We start from the raw sequence: 17,623 nt of genomic DNA, 5'->3' as shown, positions 1-17,623 counted from the left end.
TTCCCAGGTGTGGTGACAAAATCCCCCCTTGGCACTGGTGCCACCCTCTTGCGGGTAGGCCTACCCGATGGCCCCGGGGCATCCCCATGCCTCTCATTGAACCGTGCTTCAAGCTCATCTACTTTCCCTAGTTGCTGCTTAATTTCACTCATGTCACGCATCATGGCCCTGATCATAGCCTCCATGCCGGACCCCCTTTTTCCACCCCGCGGACCTGGCATGATACCCCCCAAAAAACCGCAGCCTACTCTCCTAATATCACAACAGACCGACTCCGTGTACCTTTTTGATGGAGGGTCACCAGGGGGCTTTCAGCACCATGCAACGGCGACCGCAACACTAGCGGCTTGTCCGCTTATGTAAGGGGGTGAGTAAACCTAATGTAGACCCACCCGGCGGCCACCTGGAGCAATGAATGCTAGCCCCCGTACCCCTCTTACCGACCAGTCCCGTGCACTCGGCGGCGGTGATGATCTGCGATCACAGCCCTCGCCACGTCGTGTGCCCTGTCTGCGAGTGAAACGTGCCAATAATGTAGTTAAGGTTGCCTGGAATTGAAAACAGGTATTAATCCCGTGTCATAAAGTAAGAAAACCTTTTAGAACACCAAACTTCAACAGTGAAAACTTTTAATAAAATGCCACCTTGTTTGTCTCTTGAAAGCAATTCATTTAGTAGTTAATAAAAAATGCCACCTTGTTTGTCTCTTGAAAGCAATTCATGTAGTAGTTAATACCTTTCAGTAGTGAAACATCCCGATGTGGGCCTCCCCTCAACAATGTGCACCAAACCTAACACATCAAATTACCAAATTCAATGCACCCCTTGTAACCCACAGCTACCAACCAGCAAGCATCAAATCATATGATCAATAGAAAGCTTTGCTTTGTCATAAACCACTGCGCAGTCCCTCCACTGGTCTCCCATCCATGTGTTGGCCCTGCCTCGTTATCCGCTGTTCGTGTAAAAAGACCGGCACAACCACAACTTGCCGAGTCTAGGGTGGAGACAAGAATAAAGAATCAAGCGTGCCCCCGCGCAGAGATCAAATGCGGCGGGGTAGAGCGTCTTCGCTAAATTCCTCAATGCACCCGAATTATACACCCCAACACAGGCTGATGTAGCCGACCTTTGTATATCTGAAAGCCTTGCAACTGTTCTCGAACCCCTTAGACCGCGTTGCCCAAACCGCCCGCACCCGGTACCTGACGGAGCCTCACGCTTGTTCTCGCTCCGCTCGCCTAACACTCACTTGTGCGCCGCTCTCTGAAATAATGGCGACGTGGGCGCCAAAGCGAACAAACCGACGATCAGCAAGCGGCTTCGGCCTCCGTCCCCCGGCGCCGACGACCAGCAAACGGCTTGAGCCTCTGTCCCTCGGCGCGAGATACACGTCCTGAAAAACCCTGTAACCCTGCAAGAAAACAACAGGGGAAAGTCTCCAACACGGCTGCCTCGCGTCCCAAGCCGATCCCAGACCGATGATGTGGGCCTCCCGATCTCCACGAAGCTGGCTCGACCTGAAATATAAAAAGCGGGAAAAATTAAAAAATAAAGAAGCCCCGAGCGCGGGGCACACCGTTTCAGCGAGGGAGCGTCCAGGGACAAGATTTAATTTGTTACACTTTTATTTAGGTTCTTTTAAAAGTTGGCAGAAGCCGGATTTAGCCCCTCCCTGTTGCTGTGACCAGTTCTCTGTGCAGGACACAATGCATTTTGTTATGTTTTGTGGGTTGTACATAGAGCAGAGAAAAAAATATTTGTTCCCTATTCTGAAAGAGGCCGGCTTCACGCAAGTGAGACCGGCTCTGCTCTTTTTACAATTAATGTCTAATCCACGCGTCACTTTTTGCATCGCTAATTTTCTGGTAGCCGCCTCAAGGGCGAAAGCTGTCTGCCAAACTTCGCCTTAAAGTAAATGTCTTATTATGTATGTTCATTTTATGAATGTAATACTTTTTAACTGTGTATAATATTTTCTTAAATTGTATATTTAAATTATTGTTCTTAAGGAAAAGGAAGGAAAAGCCTTGTATGAAATGTTTTTATCGTTTTCTTCTTTGTATGACTTTGAATAAGTCGAATAAAGATATTCTGACTGACTGACTGACTAGTCACAATAGCCAATGGGTACAAAACTACAGTCCAGCTTCATGCATACAAAGCCCTTATCTTATAAACAAAAAGAGATGATTTTAAATAATATCGGCAGTGCAGCAGAACTGTAAAATTAGAAGTAACATTAAAATGTGACCTTGCAATTAGCATGTAAAGCACCTCTCCTTATCTTTCCCTGTCTGGTTAATGCCAAGACAATGTCCTTTTCTATTTTAGATTATGTGAAGCACTTCTAACTAGAAGCTGTTAACTAATTCATTTTCAGTGGATAAAAAATACTTTCCCCCACAGTGTCCAGTTTATCACTCACAGTTTTCTTTTCTGTAGGTACACCTGAAACAATCTTTTATTGTGCCCTACAAGTGTACAGCATACATTCAGTAGCAAGAACTTGTTTGCAATGAATGTGCAAGTGAAAAGTCAGTACTCTATGGATGTTGTAACTGGACAAATGATCACAAAAGGGTACATGTTATCCATTATTTGCTTAAGTTGTTTATTACGGTGAATACAATTTGCCTTCCCACGCCTTCAGATTGTAGTTACACTAATGTAAAGTAAATGTGGAATGATGCTAATGCAAAGCCCATCTGTATGCATTTGCCTGCCTGCTGAATTTAGAGATTTTTTTTTTTTTTTTTTAGTTAAACTCCCTTGGGTCAGTTGGTATCACTCGCTTGGCTCACTAAATGAAAGTCGAAGATGACTTTTACGCCTTACCATTTCAAAAGCCCCCAGCCGCCACTGCATCCATTTGAATGCCGCTTTTGGTGAAATACCGAAATATGATTTTGGAATCGGAAATGTGACAAACATTAAACATGGCGGGGCGAAAGGGATGGGAACAACATCCAGGGCCCGGGGTAATAAACAGTCGTTGCGAGGCGGATAAACAGAGCAAATCGCCTGGAACAACATGTTACTGTTTCTGGTTCTCCTGCGAGTTGCGAAAGGGCGCGGGTGATCCTCAGGTGACAAGTCAGCTGCTGTAGCTGGAAGAGGGGGTAGGGGGTGGGGGCTGCCAGACAGGGCTTAGCAACAGACACCCAAGAGAAGCAGAGACCTGACAGACACATCCCCCCTATACAGACCGTTCTGAGCAAAGGAACAGACTGTGAGGTTCTGCCGCCCCGGTCTGTGACCGGTTAAAGAGGGGGTTGGGGGGATAGGGGGGAGCACATGTGATGGGGAGGGCTCTTCGAGTTTGTGACTTTACAGCGAGCATCAGTGGGCAGGAGAACCCGGCCTGTGGATGAATGCAGAGATGCCCCACATAGAGGTGGGCGAGCGGCTGAAGCGCGAGCCTGAAACATCTCTCTGGCTCAGCCCGAGGTCCTGTTCGAACCTAAAGCCCATAACGAGCCGAGCTTTCATGTGGCTACTGACGGCCCCTCTCGCTCTAGCTCACGCACAAAGAGGTAAAAACAAATCCATAACGTTTGAGGTAAAAAGGAAAGACAGATATATATATATTTATTTTTTATTTATGCGTTTTTATATAGCGCGGACTTTACCCGAAGGGGTCAGAGTGCTTTACAATAGGAACAGAACTGATATATGAGAACATTACAGGTGATCAAATTACAAAAGCAAACGCTAAGTTACATGAGGCAAAAGTGACAATCGTGAGCAAACAAAATACACGAGGTAGCAAACGGTGCATTACAGGAGGAAAAAGTGACATATATCACTTTAGCGGAAGCAGAAAACCTGTATTAATCACAGCTTTGCCGCCTAACTAATTGTGTGATCTTCTGCAAATATTTTATTCTACGGATCCTTATTTTTCTTCAGTGGCCCATATGAAAGCACTTTCAAATAGGTGTTTTCAGAATAAAAACTGTATAAAAAAGTATTGTGTTTAATCTAATAGACCACAATGTTGCTCTGCCTCTAAGAATCTCTCCACAAACAGGGTTCACATGACAACTGTCTTGCCTCTTAGTTCACTATTGCCACGTTCTCCAGGATGGGGGTCGGGCAGAACGGTTCTAAGTTTTAATGCTTAAAAAAAAATCAGTGGTACTATAATGTGGTGTATTATTGTCAAAGCTTACACGTGTTAAAGAAATACACTTTTGAGGATTTTGAAGAGAGATTTACTTTCTCATATTTTACGTGTTCGTTGTATGATTTACATGGCAAACATTTTCCGGCCTCGGCTTGTGCAGGGGCTCTAAGAGACAAACCAGACCCTTGGCTCGGCTCGCCCTCTTAATTTGTTGGTTCGCCAACCTCTAGACCTACACTTACAGCTCTCTGAGGGCACAGGAGCCACAGGTCTGCCAGTCTGTGATGAAGTACAGGAGAAAACAGGGGCCTTCACTTCCGATCTAAGACCAGCAAACGACACATAGATGATGGATGGAATGCAGAGCAAATCAAACAGTCACCCCCAGTCAAGAGATTGGGTTAAATCCATTGTTCTTTGCTCACCATGCCATCCTAGTTTAGACCGAGCCCTCTCTGGACCGGAAACAAGCATTCGCACTCTCCATGTCACTGGAGTCAAGCTAGCCTGGCTGATGAGGGGTGTTACCCAAATACCGGACCCAGGATGCTTGATTCCAGTCCAGGGAGAACCTGGCCTGGCAGTTCGGATTGGACTGTTCCCAGGAGGAACAGGATCAAGACTGATTTGCATATGGCTGGGTTCAAACTGAAATGGCATAGGGAGCAAAAAATTATAGATTTAGGCCCAGATCTCTGTACTGGGGTGAAATTTTGACATTGGTCAACATTCTGTCCATCAATTGTTCTTTTTGCATTGGATCTGATACCAGGGCAGAAAGTAGTGTTGACTCTGCATGTCTGTCAAAGAGCATGTTCGGCCACTATGTAACTAACTGTTGCTCTAGGAATTGAAGGTCTGTCAGTCTGAGCTTGGGCAGAGATATTTATGATATTTTGATATTCATGAGATATACATTGGTATTTATGATATTTTGATATTTATGAAATATACATTGATATAAAGTTCCACTTAAGAATCTTTTCCCGGTCTTCATGGAACCTTATAAGTGAATAGATGACCAGTATTTTTCTCTTTTAAAGTTTGAAATCCTAAATGTATCACGGCGAGGGCTGGGGACGTGTCAGTGTGTTTTAGGCCGAGCTTCGCACAGAGGTGCTGCCTGTCTCTCAAAGAGAACATATAGGGGCCCTTCTTCTGCCAGTCAATGAGTGGGGGTAGAGAATGCCAGGGTGTGCCAGTCTTTCGGTAAGTGCTGTGTGGGAGAGGTGATTGGTAGGCACTGTTAGGGGGGTGATTGGTAGGCACTGTCAGAATGTGCCTGGAAGCTCAGAGAAGGGAGAGGCAGACAGACTCTAAAAGTCTTCACACTGGGGGCACAGGATTGCCGTGCCCTGTAAGTGCATGACTGGTGGCACAAAGGAAGGGCGTGGCTTAGCCGGCAATGGAGTCAGACATGCTCGTGTAGAGCTCCATCGTAGGCTCCCTTTTCTGGCAGCACAGATCCGCAATGACCCCTTTGGAAGGGGCCACTGCCCGCCGCGAGTGTCCCAGGACTGATCTCGATGTCAAGGTGGGGAGACGGAGGGCAGAGATCACGGAGGTCCAGGGCGAGCTTCTCTGCCTGTGAGGCTGCTGAGCGGAGAACCAAGACGCCGTGAGCCACATTCTGCGTGAGGCTGGGGACTGACTCCGCCCCCTAGGCCCGGACCAGTGTGGCGGCTCCATTTTGAATAGTCAGACTGTCCCTGCTACAGAAGCCGGAGATCAAATCTGCGGCCCTGTAGAGCTGGTGATCGAGTGAGGGGGGCCATACTCATGAACACATCTGGTCTGTTGACATCTGGACCCGCGGCCGAGGCCCGCGGTGTTGAAGACCTAGTGGCTCCCTCCGCTCCTGCTGCGACATGCTCACTTGGCCTGTAGGGACTGGCGGGCGGCAACGCTACCGACTTGCTGTGCGAGATGACCTAAGGTGGAGGCTACTTGTGAAGAAACATTGCTGCATATCCGAGCCTTGTGCAGTCCGTTGTGTCGACACCTCCCCTTCCACCACCGATGAGTTTGCCTGGTCAGGTTGCTGTGGACCCACGGCTTGCTGCATCACTGCACTGGCCGAACCCTGTTTTCCGCGATTGTGGGGCCAGAGTGAAAGGCAGCGGGCCCGTCTACGGCGCTACACGGAGGGGGCAAAGCAGTGGAGGTACGGGGAACACTTGCGAGCCACGTCGGCCTTCCTTTGTTCTTCTTGGGCCTTGGCCGGTACAGAAGGTGGCGGCACGCCCTGTAGTGTAGTTCCTATATTCCCAATAGGCTCTGTGCATTGGAATAATATATTCAGCAGTGTAGACGTAGGACTGAGGTTATCTAGGTCTCTACTGACTATATTAGACTTAAGGTTTGCCAGCTAGCTCAGAGGTCACTAGAAACTTTCTCGAATAAACGAGGAGGAGTTTAACCTCCCTGGATAGACAAGAAGGGATTAGCTTCTGACAACCATAAAACATGACAACTTTGCTCTCCCTGAATAAGAGTGTATCTCTAGAGTGGTGTGAAAACAATAGACAGCTATTTCACTCAGTCAAGTGTGCGTACTTAGTTTCACCAGAATGCAGAGAAAAGAGAGACCGGCGTTTTCAATAAAAGGTGTTATTTATTGAGCAGTCTTCTTCCTCATACAAGAGAAATGAATTGCCAGGATTGTAATGCTCATGGTAAAGTAGAGTGCGTACAGTAAAAGGAGGATTATAAAATAATACTGTAAAAGCATTGATATGGTTTCTTAGCCATATGATACTTTAAAATAGATAAAATATATACATACATATATACATTGACTAATCGTACTCAACTGGTGCTTCTAAATACGCCTACCCCGGTGTACCTGACCTAAGCCTAATACATGGGAGGGAGTAAGTAAGTAGCAGTTTAAGTTAAGTTTGTTTTGCCAAGAATCTGACTCAAGAATTCTCTGTAAGGGTTTAGTCAGTTCCGTACCTGGGTAATAGAAAGCAGGAGATCTGGTATCTCTCTCTCAGGACTCGATATCCCAGCAACCCGCAAGGGTAGGCTGGAAACGCCGGAGCTGGATTTCTCGGCAGGAGAAAAGACAGCGTCTTTCTCAGCGCGTCAAAGAGGAGGGGCAGCGTCCGTGGGCTCTCGCATCAGCTGGGCTTTCGGGCAAGTAGATAGCTGCTCTGCTCCAGATTCACCACTGTGTGTTTGCTTAAGGCAACTTTGGTATATTTATACCTGAAAGGTGCCTGGGTTTGACGTAAGGTTGGACATAAGACGTCAATAAAGATGTCACTAAGAACTGGCCGTTCTTACAGTGCTTTACAGGAGTTCTAGGACGAAATCAAAACAAAAGCAAGGGGGATTTCCCAGGTTGCTGGAGGCTTGGTTTTGTTTAGAGAACTCGGTGTGCTTACTAGGGGACCGGAGAAGTAGCCTTGCTTAATGTGACAGCATGTGCTACGACTGAATTATGGATATGGTTATTATGCCGTTGTATGGATATTATTGATTATAGCCGGACAAGGGCATAAAATAGGAATATCGATTCAGGTTTCCTAGATAAAACACTACAGTCCTGAACTCTACCTTACAGGCATCGCAGAAGTGTCGCATCTGGCCCCGGGAACATTCCCTGGTACCCCATGTCACGGGAAGGCCGCACGAAGGTTGACACTGGGGGCGCGACGGCCCCACACTCACAGACCCGGGCAATGACGGATAAAATGGCAGGTGCCGAGACAGCAGACCCCATGGCGTACAAACTTGACGCGGTGCTGGGAGCAGTTGAGAAACTTGGGGAGACAATGTACGAGGTCCGCACCTCACTGGAAGGTAAAATCGATAAAGTGGCACTTGACCTCACCTTGCTCCATGCGGACCATCCGAAGCTTGAGGACCGCACCACCGCTACTGAAGGGGAAATTGCAGATATCTCTCCGTGAGTGACCATGGCCGAGAAGCACATTTGAGACCTTTTAAACCGAGTGGAGTTCTTAGAGGACAGGGTCGAGGATGCTGAAGGCAGAGCCCAACGCAACAACGTACGTGTAGTGGGCCTGTGTAGCGTTTTCCTATTCAGGGGTGAAAACCATGTCCCGTTCTCATGCCTTTCCTGCAGTTAATACCCATTTCGAAAAGCAGAATGGCCTAACGAGCTACAACTACCAGAATGCCAAGGGGCGAATCAGAAGGAGGAACGGGGTGGTCTGGTTATAAGTACCTCCTTCACAATGGGAAGGTGCTTGACAATCTTCACTTGAGAGAGGAATGGCGGATGGTGTTCCCCGCTCAGAGTTCACTAGAAACTTTCTCGAGTAAGCGTTCGAAAGCTGTCTAAAGAATGGCTCTATTACATTTACATTTACATTACATTTACATTTACATTTACAGTAAAAGCAGGATTATGAAATAATACTGTAAAAGCATTGATATGGTTTCTTAGCCATATGATACTTTAAAATGGATAAAATAGATACATACATATATATACATTGACTAATCGTACTCAACTGGTGCTTCTAACTACGCCTACCCCGGTGTACCTGACCTTAGCCTAATACTTGGGAGGGAGTAAGTAAGTAGCAGTTTAAGTTAAGTTTGTTTTGCCAAGAATCTGACTCAAGAATTCTCTGTAAGGGTTTAGTCAGTTCAGTACCTGGGTATTAGAAGGCAGGAGGGCTGGTATCTCTCTCTCAGGACTCGGTATCCCAGCAACCCGCAAGGGTAGGCTGGAAACGCCAGAGCTGGATTTCTCGGCAGGAGAAAAGACAGCGTCTTTCTCAGCGCGTCAGGGAGGAGGGGCAGCGTCCGTGGGCTCTCGCATCAGCTGGGCTCTTTGGAAGTAGATAGCTGCTCTGCTCCAGGATTACCACTGTGTGTTTGATTAAGGCAACGTTGGTATATTTATACCTGAAAGGTGCCGGGTTTGACGTAAGGCTGGACATAAGACGTCAATATAGATGTCACTAAGAACTGGTCGTTCTTGCAGTGCTTTACAGGAGTTCTCGGACGAAATCAAAACAAAGCAGCGGGGATTTCCCAGGTTGCTGGAGGCTTGGATTTGGTTAAGAACTCGGTGTGCTTTCTAGGGGGGCTGGAGGAATAGGCTTGCTTAATGTGACAGCATGCGCTATGACTAAATTATGAAACGGGTTTCTATGCCGTTGTAGGGATATTATTGATTTATAACCGGACAAGGGCAAAGAATAGGAATATCGATTCAGGTACCTAGATAAACACACTACACCCACTCCACAAATTCATGTCCATAATTACTAAACTAAGCAATAGTAAACATATCTAACGGTGCATGTGTATACCGATCCACCCCAAAATACATTATTTTGCATCTGAAATGGCATATGCGAAATACACAATAAAAATGAGAATAGGTACAGTATTTCAAGCAGAGAAATCATTAAAAAAATAGGATGCATATATATCAGTGGAATGATTTTGCGAAAATTACACATGAAATGGCTCTTAATACAGAAAAGAAAAGTGCGAGACCATTTCATGACATATAAATACAGATATTTGTAAATATGCTAGAGGCTGAGGTAATATATTGTCTCTAGAGTTTCTAAAAATAGAAGCTCTGTTCTCTAAGAATAGTTCTACTATAAGCAGAGGATGAGTGCCCAAAAAGGTAAATATTTTGGAATCGGGAAAAAAATAGTTTCGTTTTTTAAGGGAAGAAGTCAAAACAGTTCCAAATATTTTTAGAAGCTTTTGTTTTTCAAAGCTGAAGGCCGAATTTAGAGTTCAGGGAACGCTGAGTGCTCGTTTGCTTAAAAGTTTATTCTTTTTGGTTAGGGTAAAACATCATTTCAGACAGACTTTCAAAAAAGCAGTCTACCGCTTCAGGTGAAAGTTCGACCAAGTTGGAAAATGCCGCAACTGTGCAGTCATGAGAATGATTGCTATCATCGATGACAGGATCAGCAGTGCTCACAGAAGGTCGTACCTGGTTGATGCTGCTCTCATCTTGCACTTCACAACCCTTCAATCGCAGTGGTGAAGTCTCAACGAATGCCGTCATCAGGATGGGTAACCGCTGGGGACAACACGATGCATGAGCCTTTACTGGACTTAGCAAAGTATCTGTATCCAAAGGTACTTCTGATTGTAGTGTGAGACAGACGTCTAACACGCATTCTTCTCCGCACAGCATACATCTTAACACAGGTAAGATACAGTTCTGCCAGATGGGTCTGAATGAAAGAAACCAGGTCATATTCAGATCTAATCCAAGGACTTTAGTTATGCGGTCCCGATAGCGTATAGCTAGGATCGTTTCTTCCATTGTTGCTGGAGTCTTGTCTGTGACATGGCTTGCCATAACGAAGCAGGAGTATCAAAAATAAAATGCCTGCTACGAGTCCCAACAGGAGTGGAAGGCCGCCAAAGATTGAATGGACAAAATTAGGAAAGATGCCCAGGACTGCTTTGAAAGGTGTCAACAGTCCCGAAAAAATTGTCTTAAATACACTCGCGATACCATTCGTATCAGAAATGTTTAAGATTTCGTTTAGCATTTCTGCGAAGTGTAAGGGACAATTTGTTGATAAAAGGTTATGTATCTCTGCCGTTGTCCTTGCAACTTGGAGATCATACGTTTCTTTTGATGACGTCAAGGGCACAGGCGTCTGTAGAAGAACAGACTTCATTCTGCTTAAAGTATCAATTCGAATAGAAGAGATTTTCAAACTGGGCCAAATTTTTCCCTCCCTGTCTGGAGTGTCGTTCGGATACAATACTAGCATACAGCAAGTGACCATGGACGAAACGCTTACTAGATAAGCTTTTCCTGGCACCAAGCCACAACATCTGTGGTCCACTATTAGAATGTAGCTCCCGTTCGAAAGCTGTCTAAAGAATGGCTCTATTCGAGTTGCAGGTGTGCCAAGCTGGTGACATGAAAGGTTATTTGAAGTCCCCTCACAGGCCCAATGTTGGGCGCCATGTAGTGTAGTTCCTATAGTCCCAATAGGCTCTGCGCATTGGAATAATATCTTCAGTAGTGTAGACGTAGGACTGAGGTTAACTAGGTTTCTACTGACTATATTAGACTTAAGTTTTTTGCCAGCTAGCTCAGAGTTCACTAGAAACTTTCTCGAGTAAGCGAGGAGGAGTTTAACCTCCCTGGATAGACAAGAAGGGATTTCGTTTCTGACAACCATAAAACATGACAACTTTGCTCTCCCTGAATAAGAGTATATCTCTAGAGTTGTGTGAAAACAAAAGACAGCTATTTCACTCAGTCAAAGGTGCGTACTTAGTTTCACCAGATTGCAGAGAAAAAGAGAGACGGGCGTTTTCAATAAAAGGTGTTATTTATTGAGCAGTCTCTTTCCTCATACAAGAGAAATGAATTGCTACAATTGCAATACTTATAGTTAAGTAAAGTGCACACAGTAAAAGCAGGATTATGAAATAATACTGTAAAAGCATTGATATGGTTTCTTAGCCATATGATACTTTAAAATGGATAAAATAGATACATACATATATACATTGACTAATCGTACTCAACTGGTGCTTCTAACTACGCCTACCCCGGTGTACCTGACCTAAGCCTAATACGTGGGAGGGAGTAAGTAAGTAGCAGTTTAAGTTAAGTTTGTTTTGCCAAGAATCTGACTCAAGAATTCTCTGTACAGGTTTAGTCAGTTCAGTACCTGGGTATTAGAAGGCAGGAGGGCTGGTATCTCTCTCTCAGGACTCGGTATCCCAGCAACCCGCAAGGGTAGGCTGGAAACGCCAGAGCTGGATTTCTCGGCAGGAGAAAAGACAGGGTCTTTCTCAGCACGTCAGGGAGGAGGGGCAGCGTCCGTAGGCTCTCGCATCAGCTGGGCTCTTCGGAAGTAGATAGCTGCTCTGCTCCAGGATTACCACCGTGTGTTTGCTTAAGGCAACGTTGGTATATTTATACCTGAAAGGTGCCGGGTTTGACGTAAGGCTGGACATAAGACGTCAATAAAGATGTCACTAAGAACTGGCCGTTCTTGCAGTGCTTTACAGGAGTTCTCGGACGAAATCAAAACAAAGCAGCGGGGATTTCCCAGGTTGCTGGAGGCTTGGATTTGTTTAAGAACTCGTTGTGCTTTCTAGGGGGCTAGAGGAATAGGCTTGCTTAATGTGACAGCATGCGCTATGACTAAATTATGAAACGGGTTTCTATGCCGTTGTAGGGATATTATTGATTTATAACTGGACAAGGGCAAAGAATAGGAATATCGATTCAGGTACCTAGATAAACACACTACACCCACTCCACGAATTCATGTCCATAATTACTAAACTAAGCAATAGTAAACATATCTAACGGTGCATGTGTATACCGATCTACCCCAAAATACATTATTTTGCATCTGAAATGGCATATGCGAAATACACAATAAAAATGAGCATAGGTACAGTATTTCAAGCAGAGAAATCATTCAAAAAATAGGATGCATATATATCAGTGGAATGATTTTGCGAAAATTACACATGAAATGGCTCTTAATACAGAAAAGAAAAGTGCGAGACCATTTCATCACATATAAATACAGATATTTGTAAATATGCTAGAGGCTGAGGTAATATATTGTCTCTAGAGTTCCTAAAAATAGAAGCTCTGTTCTCTAAGAATAGTTCTACTATAAGCAGAGGATGAGTGCCCAAAAAGGTAAATATTTTGGAATCGGGGAAAAAATAGTTTTGTTTTTTAAGGGAAGAAGTCAAAACTGTTCCAAATATTTTTATTCCGACGGAGCAGAACACGTCAAATCAGACAACAGGGTATCTTCTCGAGGTGCTCTCCACGCATCCTTGAGGCCTGACCTCTTATACACAGGTTTATTGCTTTATTACATAAAACACATTCTTGTCAATACTTTGATGTACGGAAAGGCATCCTCGGAATCCCCACTCCAAACCCGTTCCCACACATATTTACAGTAGAGTTCCCACGTCAACCTCAGCATGTGGTGGTTGTCACACAGATGGACATTCCGCTGGGAACGGGAAAGTGAGCAATCGGTCGGATCTGGAGGTGTGAGGGTATTGATTAACCACCGCTCCTTTGATGTGAGGCGAGGTCCTACTGTAGGGGGCAATAAACTGCATCTGTTGGGCTAGGTGATGGCCTGGGATCAGGCTGGACAATCGGGCAGGGAGGAAGAGGTTATCTAAAGGGCCTGTTCTTTGAATGAGATGAAAGAGCGAGGGGGTTCAGCACGGGATGTAGCTCGGAGACAGGGTCGCGCTAGAGGTGCGCTTATGGCCCAAGCAGGAGAAACCGGGGGCTGTCGGGGCGCGGGGGAATGCTTGCGAGGCTGGGGAATGAGGGGGAGAGACGCGCAGGCTATTGGCAGTGGGCAGAGAGGTCGTGACACACAAAATGGCTGCCACCTATGTTCGCGATGGGGCCTAAAAGGGACAAGATGGCGTGGCTACTGTTTCATGATTGTCGCTTTACTTTCAACAGTGGCTGTGGTGAACATAAATGAACGCCGCTTATGTATACCTAATTTTAGTCATTTTCCACAGTCCCCAGTTTTTATCATAAGTAAGTTCATTCCTGTTCATATCATAGGTGAGGATGTACAAGCTGACATTAGTTTATACAATTCGCTTTGGTAGCCCATACGCATTACAGGCAGATGGATATAATTCTGTTATCAATGTAGACAGACTCGTACATAACCATGTGTAGCCAATGTGATGGGCGGGGGAGGCAGTGCATACAGGATTGCATTAGTTGTGTCATACATTAGACCTGGAGATGGGGACATTTACTTAAATGATGCAGGGGATTTCGTTCGAATACAGACATGAGGCCATACAAATGTTCTGGCCAAATAAGGGATATAAGTACATTTCTTGAGGTCTGGAATCCATGGGGATCAAAACTAGACAGCATGTTCATGTGCATAACTGATGTTCTACCACCATCAGGGTACAGAGTTAACGCCTTCTTAGTTATCCTTATACAGTTGAAAAGTGACCGATGTAAGGTTACGAAAAGCTCAATCGGGTGTTAATCAATACAAAGTGGTTGGGAGAGGAATCCAACTTAATACAAGGGATAGTCAAGCGGTGGCAATGTTCAAAAAGGGTTCGTCTTTCCAGTGTCTTTTCACAGCGAGCCATCACTGGTAGGCTCTCATTGTTTTTCTTCTTTCGTTGGCACTGTTGAGCACCGGCGGTGGAGCTATGCGTCCAGCTCTACTTCAGATCTCGCGTTGCAGGGTGTGGCCATTCTTTGCTCTTGGACCACAGTCCTGTGTTTGTCCTGTTCCCTAACTAATCTATCATAGGTACCTTAGGCGGGGTACCCGCATTCCGTTCTTCCTTCGTGACAAACCCTATTCTATCTTTTGTGCTGTCTTTCTTCTCAGAGTCAAGTTAAAAAATTCCATATAAAAAAAGGGGGGTGATGGGGGCGTGCTTTGGGAGGCCGAGGGAAGAGAGGGTGGTGTGGGATCAGATCTGAGGCGGACCAAGGAGGGCAGAAATTTCAAGCAAGTGGGCCCACCAATCGGGCACAATGGGCTGGGACTTTCGGCACGAGCTCATCAACGTGCAGGGGCTTCAGGGCGGCCCTTCTTTCCTTCACTTTCCACGCTGAGAACGGTGCCTTGTCCCGCAACTCTTTGCTCTGTGGCTCCACCTTGGTCGAGGTCATAGATATTCCCCGATCTGCAGCCAGGCTGTGCGTCACATCCGGCCTCTCTCCTCCTGACGACTGCACGTTATCCTTGAATGAGTATAAAAAAAACAAATTTTTTTTTAGAGAATTGGCAGGGGAAGACGTTTACACACTTTAATTTCTCTCCCAACCCCAAGTAGTTGGGGAAACGTTCATTGGTCCCGATAGGGTGGATGCTTAGTAATCCTTACATCGGTGTATGTTGTTAACTCATGCATCATTGCTGTAGTGCAGGTCGGTAAGCATTTTTTTTTTATTTTCAAACAACATGTCTGTCTGGCGTTTTACTCTTGTTATATTTGCGAACGTGGTAAGAAGTCTGATATCTAAAAATTACATAGTTTATCGAATTCGAACCGGCTCCTTCAGTAGAGACTCGCGTTTGTCTAAAACAAATCCTGTTGAGCTATATGTTTCTTTAAGGTCTGTTAATTTATAAAAGGTGTGAAATGCTATTATCATGGGCTTATAGCTACAGTCTTTAAGATTTTCTGGGACGGCTGGCACAGAACTGGGACCATTCTGGAGAAACAGGGACATGTCGGACATTCTATTTTTTGTGCAATGGGCGGTGGTAATCCGAACGATGAGGGTGGTGTTACCAAAAGTACTTAAAACAAAAGCCACTGACATATAGTTCCCTTTTAAGGGTCAGATTAGGGGACAACAGTCGTCTTACCTGTCCTTTCTTTCTCAGCCAATTAAGTTTCATCATTTTGCAGAAAGGAGAAGCAGTAATATGGCAAAATACGATCGTTTTGTTACTGTCAATTTGTTCAAACACTGTCGTGTCTAGAGCCAATTATACCTGTACCGGCGAGGTAGAGTGTCGCCATTTATTCAAATGGGAGCGAGGGAGCCCTCAGAGGGAGAGAGAAAGAGTCGTGCGTACCAAATAGGCTATTAGTACACGTACAACATAAAAAGAGAGAGAGACGTGTATAATAATAGGCTATTCAGTGCGCACACATATAGATCAGTACGGGTCAGTTTCGCGTACAAAACACAAGCTGAGGGAAAACATAAATTCATAGTTTACGTATACACAAATGCTAGATAGGGTGCGACAGTACATACATCAAGTACGAAAACTTAAGATAAAACAGAGGGCTATTTTTGGCGAAAGAGCCTTTTCATGCGTGTTGCATATTTTCAGTACTCCATTTAATTCATTTGGGGGTCGAGCTCTTCGCTCTCCTTCCTTCCTAATAGCTGACAATTTCTGTTGGTAACCTTGCTTCAATAAATACTTACTCCTTTTAATTGGTCGGACACTGGTCCAGTCGTGCTTATACTCACGGTGGGGTCTTCCAACATCTAATAAATGACGATCCAAGTTGAGGTAAAGGAGGGGTGTCTGTCGGATGTGCGATGGTGCAATTCTGACTTTTCTATGAGGATGGAAGAAGAGGGGGTGAATCTAAAACATGACAATATCCCTAATTTCTGGGCTGAGGGGGGGGGTTTCGGATGAACCCCAACCCGGGGTATCCTTAACTTTTCTCATCTAGTGCGCACATTAAGTTGACTCACTGGTGCGCGTCATTTAGGGCGTTCATTTGGGATATCGGTTGGGGTTGGGTTCGTCGTACTGAAATAGGCCTTTGAGTTTCTGGCATAGGCCACTCCCCCAGTCGTTAGCTCCAGAGAGAGTCGTTCCTAAGTAAGGAAAGTGTTATATCTTTATTCGTTTTTCACATGCTGGTACCATGTTCGGGCTTAACTTTCCTATCCCATTGACCGTTCAATCAACACCTTAGTCATACAAAAAGCATTCGTTCGTCAACCCAGATGTGCGCCACACATAAGCATTCATACGACACAAATCGGGGCCCACGCGCACATTCACACCATACAATTCTTCTTCTTTCTGCGTGGAACACGGTGCATTCTGGGTCTTCTCCATACTTCAGCTGAAATTCCGATATTAACCTGCAGAGAAAGGAAAAAGGGGGGGGGCGACAGCGTTCAAAGCACATCAGCGCACAAAAACACGAAAATGTTTTTACCTACCACGTACCTAACTTATCTTCTTTGGGATGCAGTACCTTGCCTCTCGGCCTTGAAGCCCAGAGAAACTGGTCTATTGTCCTATTCATAGATATATCTAAATATCAGGATCTTTTACCTATTGTTTATGTTGCAGAAATGTAAAACACGACAGATCCTGACTATTCCTTTCGCACTATTTCTATGTACCATGTCTTTCTAATTTTTCATGACCAAAATTGCTTCATTTATCTTGTCCCTTTCTTTATTCGAGAACCTATCAATCTAAGTGACTGTTATGAGGCTAGTTCCATATATTTATTTGTGAGGATGTCAGCATTCAAATACGGGCTTCCAACCATGTAGGCCAGCCACGGGGCAGACGGGAAACGCATGAGGTAAGGAGACATTACACTGTAGTATAGAAGTGAGCAAAGGACAAGCCATTTAATTGAAAAACTAAACGCGACTAACGGTTGCAGGACCGGTGAAGGTTTATTTTATAGTTGGAAATATAACAGGATCAGTTACAATAAAATCGTCCATACGTACACCAAGGGCATGTATCATCAGTAACATCATTTCGGAGCTTTAATAATACAAAAATGACGAAGAAAGCACATCGATAGGGTTGTTCGTATGTTCAGTCCGCACTCTTTCCCGCCCGCCACGTGTACAAAGACCGCATACGTATCCCATAACATCAAGGTTTAGGCAACTAGAACGTCATAAGGAATTGCGAGTCCCACCCATACTGGCGCCATTTTGGTCGAGGCCGGGCGGGCCCAGAGCATAGTCCAAATGCCTCCAATAACAAGTGGTCGGACCAG

Source organism: Lissotriton helveticus, chromosome 3_1 (genome assembly GCF_964261635.1).
Source record: "Lissotriton helveticus chromosome 3_1, aLisHel1.1, whole genome shotgun sequence".
Lineage (NCBI taxonomy): Eukaryota > Metazoa > Chordata > Amphibia > Caudata > Salamandridae > Lissotriton > Lissotriton helveticus.
Note: the sequence above shows the minus strand (reverse complement) of the source record.